The sequence below is a fragment of the Lemur catta genome, chromosome 3 (assembly GCF_020740605.2).
Source record: "Lemur catta isolate mLemCat1 chromosome 3, mLemCat1.pri, whole genome shotgun sequence".
Taxonomy (NCBI): Eukaryota; Metazoa; Chordata; class Mammalia; order Primates; family Lemuridae; genus Lemur; species Lemur catta.
In genome coordinates, this window is record NC_059130.1 from 62,109,781 (window position 1) to 62,115,395 (window position 5,615).

At 40.5% G+C, this 5,615-nt stretch overlaps 1 long non-coding RNA gene across 1 annotated transcript; it reads left to right on the forward strand.

Annotated features, from left to right (window-relative positions):
• The first annotated feature begins 1,676 nt into the window (after nucleotides 1-1,676).
• Nucleotides 1,677-5,138, forward strand: LOC123635480. The gene is made up of 3 exons (XR_006734134.1): nucleotides 1,677-1,875; nucleotides 2,302-2,395; nucleotides 4,999-5,138. It is a non-coding gene; the product is annotated as an uncharacterized LOC123635480 (long non-coding RNA).
• The last annotated feature ends 477 nt before the right edge of the window (nucleotides 5,139-5,615 follow it).

Here is a 5,615-nt window from a genome sequence, read left to right on the forward strand (position 1 = left end):
TATTGTTCCTGCTGGGGCAGTATACTGTGGTTTTTTCCTTTTAGGTCAGATTTTGCTCTTTAATTTTGTTAAGAAAAGTTTTAAGGCTAGCCACAATGTTGTGTGTCTTTTAATATAACACTACAGAGATTTAAGTGAACAGTTCAATACCATGACTAGCTACATAGCAGCTCTAACTAATATGCTTGGAGCATGTCATCAACAGGTGAAAGGAGCATGGCCTCTGCCACTTGATAATCCTTGCCATCCCTTTTTTTGACCAAAAGATCGTGTGTACATTAAAGTTTTGGGAAGAAGACATAAGCTATCACCTCGCTGGAAAGGCCCTAATGAAGTATTGTTAACCACTTACACTGCCATTAAAATAAAAGAAAGATCTTCCTAGATTCACTCGAGCCATGCCAAAATGCACCAAGATAATTGAAGGACCACCCCTACAAGTGATCTGAAAGTAAAGATTTCCAGGGCCAACCACAGGCCCCTGGAGCAGACATTTTCACAAAGTAAACAGCTTTTTTCCTAAGATTGTGGATCAGAAACCCCATTTTTTCACCTAAAAACTCCTTTTTTCTATTTTTTTTTCTTTTACCGCCCCCCAAGTGTCCTTTTTTTTTTTTTTTTTTTTGAGACAGAGTCTTACTCTGTCGCCTGGGCTAGAGTGCTGTGGTGTCAGCCTAGCTCACAGCAACCTCAGACTCCTGGGCTCAGGCAATCCTCCTGCCTCAGCCTCCCGAGTAGCTGGGACCACAGGCATGCACCACCATGCCCGGCTAATTTTTCTATATATATATTTTTTTAGCTGTCCATATAATTTCTTTCTATGGTTAGTAGAGACGGGGTCTCGCTCTTGCTCAGGCTGGTCTTGAACTCCTAAGCTCAAATGGTCCACCAGCTTCGGCTTCCCAGAGTGCTAGGATTACAGGCGTGCCTGCCCCAAGGGTCCTTTTTAAACATTTTTTCTTTTAAGCCTCCCCGTTCGAGGATTGCACATTGGAAGCTGATTCCGGACTGCCTCAACCTAGCCCATTCTCCCTGTTAATCTTCCACTATGACTTCTTTCAGACCATGCCTTACTCTTACTAAGCCTTACTGTTTTTCCAGCAGGTCAGGCATAGACCCAGCATCCCTTTGCACCAGTGTTTCTAACTAACCAATCTACTTGCTGGTTATGCCAACGTCTAGATCAGGCAAAGGAACCTGAACTCATTTTTGTTTCTGCCAATATGAGTGCCTGGTGGGACCAGTCCAGAAGCTGAATATATGACAAGATGTGGCATCCACAACCAGAGGAGAAACATCATGCTACATCTCCTGTAGGTGAGTCAACTGGACACAGTTGACTCTGTGGAAACTCAACAACCGTCTTTTGCTCAGGCAAAGTCACTAGAAAGAAATTTTTCCCTCTGCATTAAAAACAAATGATGCTGTATCTTTTCTGGTTGACATACTAGGGCAATATTGGGATCAAACCCTACAGTTTGAGCCCCTGGAGACATTCTTGCACCTCTTACAAAGATCATAGATGGTGCTGACACTAACTCTCATGATGTCAATGCTTGTTAAATCACCAGAGCTATGGATGGCTCACAAGCCAGGCCTGTGCAACTTGGGGTAGCTGACTTGCCTCCCTTGTTAAGTTGCCAGACATTAAAGATTACACATGGATAGACCAAAAATCTGGACTGACTTGGCGAGGTGACAAAATCAAGCCAGAACCAGACCAAAGGCCTTTTATATCAAATACTTTTCAACCTGTTCTGTTCTCTCAGACTAGCAGGAACACGTGGAAACTGGAGGTGGACAAGTGCAAATGAGAAAGAAGAGGCACCGTGAACTCCAGACTGGGAGATCACAGGTTCCAACTTGCCCCTATCTGTAAGTTACTCTGGCCTTTTTATTGTGTGTGGTGATAATGGATCCCACCTAGATAGTCAGGATGCTATAAACTTGGTTATCTGACACCCTCTGTTACCAGGTACTCCACTTTACATGCCAGCCAAATTACAAATTGGGCTCTTGCATTCATAAAGTAGTACCAAACAAACATAGTAAATGTAATATTATTTTTTAAAAATCCACTTATATATCACAATTCTAAGTTCTCTTAGGTGCTCAGGACTCTTTTCCCAGCATTTGGAACTTATGAGATTGAAAAGGCTGTTTTGAATCTCTGTGTGGTAATAGCACAAGAGATCAATATCACAATGCAAAACACGGGGAGCAATTCAGTCAGACGTCAACAGCCTAGGCTCCGTTGTATTGCAAAACCACCACATCCTGGATTCCCTGACAATCCAACAGGAAGGAGCTTGCATGATTATTGGTGGAAAAGTGCTGTTTCTACGTAAGCCAATCGGGGCAAGTAGAGGCTGATCTACACCTCTTAAAAGACAAGGTAAATATTCTCCATCAGATTAATGAAGCAAAACCATTCTATTGGTCTGACCTATTCCCAGGAATAGGAGACTGGTTTAATGGGGACATGTGCTTAGATCTGTTCTTTTCTGCTTATGCATTCTCTTTTTAATCCATGTTCTTTTCTTCCTTTTGAGATCTCTTGCTACTCAACCATTAACTCGATCTCTCTCTCCACAGCCACGGACTCAGCTTTTAATGTGTGAAACTTCTAAGGAAGTTCCAGACACAGGGGATGAAGGAGCTCAGGAAATTTCACCACAACACATGACTCATTGGTATAAAGAGTATCTTGAATTAAAGACCCTTAGAGATCAATAGGCATTAGAAGGGGCTTTCACTCTATCTGCACAAAACCAGACAGACCCATCAACAAGGAAAATTGTCTTTCCTTCCCCTCCCTGTTATCCCAATATATTGCAGGAAAGAAGATCAAGAATGCCACCAGACCTGTCACAACTCATTTTAAAGTTAATACCTATCTCTCAGGTTAATTTAATTTCCAAAGAGAATCATTTACAAGTTAATCTGCTTATTCCCATCCATTCATTGCCCCAAGTATCCATTCATCCTCCCTACTAACCTCGAAAGAATTACCTATATTCCTCATCTCTCCTTTCCTCTAAAATGAGGGTGTATAAACTTCTGGGCCCCCTTAGAATATTGGGTAATCACTCTGTGATTCTCCCGGTGTATATGGAAAATAAATTGGTAATCTCTTTCTCTTATTAATCTGCCTTATTGTGAGTTGATTTTTCAGCAAACCTTCCAGAGGTGAAGGGAATGTTTTCCTTCTCTCCCACACAATAAAAGAATAACTATAAAAGCCCACAATGTTTGGAAATTAAGCACTGTAATCCTAAGTAACTCATGAGTCAAAGGAGAAATATCAATGAAAATCAGAGATATTTTTATAAATAAAAATTTAAAGCAATTCAAATCTTAGACATACATATTGAAAGAAAAAAAGGTTTATAATAAATTATATGTGTATCAGTCTTCATCTTGGGTTGCTATAACAGAATACCAGAGACTGGGTAATTTCTAAAGAAAGGCAATTTATTTCTTATAGTTCTGGAGACCAAGAAGTCCAAGGTCAAGGGGCCCACATCTGGTGAGGGCCTTTTTGCTGCGTCATTCCCATGGCAGAAGGTGGAAGGGCAAGAGAGCATAAGAAAGTGCAAGAGAAGGCCAAGCTCTCTTTTATAACAGACCTATCTCATGATAGCAAACTACTGCAATAACAGCATTGATCCACTCATGAGTGTAGAGCCCTCATGACTTAATCGCCTGTTAAAGCTCCCACCTCTCACCCTGTTGCATTGGGGATTAAGTTTCCAACATACGAACTTTGGGGAAACATTCAAACCATGATAGTGTCCATCTCAACAAGTTAGGGGGATAAACAGTTAATTAAACCCAAAGATAGTAGAAGAGAGGAAATTAAGATGAAAAAAGTGAAAATTGAGCAAAGAAAAAACCTCAATAGAGAAAGCCAATGAAACCAAAGTTATGCTCTTTGAAAGGGCAAATACGAGTAGCAAAACCCCAGGAAAAAAAAAAGTAGCAAAAGATTAAAAATAAATAAATAATAAGTACAAATAATAAATATTAGAAATGGAAAAGAGGTATCACTGTAGAATTTATAAAGATTTAAAAGATAATAAGCTATCATAAATAATTATATGCCAAATATATGAAAATTCTGATGAAAAGACAAGTAACTACAAAAGTGCAAATTAGCAAAACTAATGAGAAAAAACAAAAATCAAAATAGTCTTATATGTATTAAAGACATTAAACTTGGGATGAAAACTCCACCTCATTACCCATAAGAGAAATGTAAATTAAAACCAGAATAAGTGCTATACACATGCACTAGAACTGCTACAGTTAAATATAGAAAATGGGCATTGCCATGATATGAGACTGCTTGAACTTTCATACACTACTACTGGGAGCAGAAATTGGTTCAGTCATTTGCCAGGAGAAAAAAACAGGAATACATAAGATTGAACTAAAGAAGCATGACACAAAATTCCTACTAGGTGTTTCTATTTATAATACATTCAAAAATTAGCAAAACTAATCTATGTTCCCCTCCAGGAGAAGAGAGAGGTTGGTGGTTAGGAGAACACAGGAAAGGGACTTCTTTTAGGACATGTATAGAGTTACCCCTCAGTGTCCACAGGACCCCTGGGGATATAAAATCCACCAATTCTGAGGTTCCTTATATAAAATGGCATAGTTTTGCATATAACCGATGCACATCCTCCAGTATACTATATCAGCTCTAGATTGCTTATAATACCTTATACAATGTAAATGCTATGTAAATAGTTGTTACACTGTATCTGTTTTTTATTTGTTTCCTGGGGGGAGGAGAATTCTTTTTTCCTTTTTTTTTTTTTAGAAAGACAAGATCTTGCTCTGTCATCCAGTCTGGCATGCAGTGGCATGAGTCTAGCTCACTGCAGCTAAAACTCCTGTCTCAGCCACCCCAAAAGCTGAGACTACAGGAATGCACCCCCCTTGCCCCACTCCCGCCACACCCAGCTAATTTTTAATTTTTGTTTTTTGTAGTGATAAGGAAGACCCCCATCTATTACCTGGCTTCTGCAATCATGCTTACCAATTGCATCAGCCAGCTGAGACCCCACCCCTCAGACCACCGGAACCTAATAAAAGTGGGAAAAAAAACAGGTAGACGGGGCTCAGAATTTGGTGGCGAGATCCCTCTGAGCCTGCCCGTGAATAAACTGTGATTCTCCTACCTTCTGTGTGCCGCTCGGTTTGTCCTCGGAACCACCCGCTGTAACACTTGCTGTAACGGCAGAGACAGGATCTCCCTATGTGGCCCAGGCTGGTCCTGAACTCCCAGCTTCCTACGATCCTCCCACCTTGGCCTCTTAAAGTACTGGGATTACAGGAGTGAACCACCACACCTGGCCCGTTTGTATTTTCTATTGTTGTATTTGTAGGGACCAAGGCCCTTGGCCCCCTAAAGGTACACGGAAAAATCACTGACATGAAGCACATTGATTCATAGGAGAAAAGGGCATATGCATTTATCCAACATGTATACACAGGAGCCTTCAGAATGAAGACTCAACACTCCAGTGTGGTATTGAAGTTTATAAAGAATGGGGGTATAAATTGTGGCAAAACAGGTTTTAGTGACAAGACAGGTTATAGAAGAG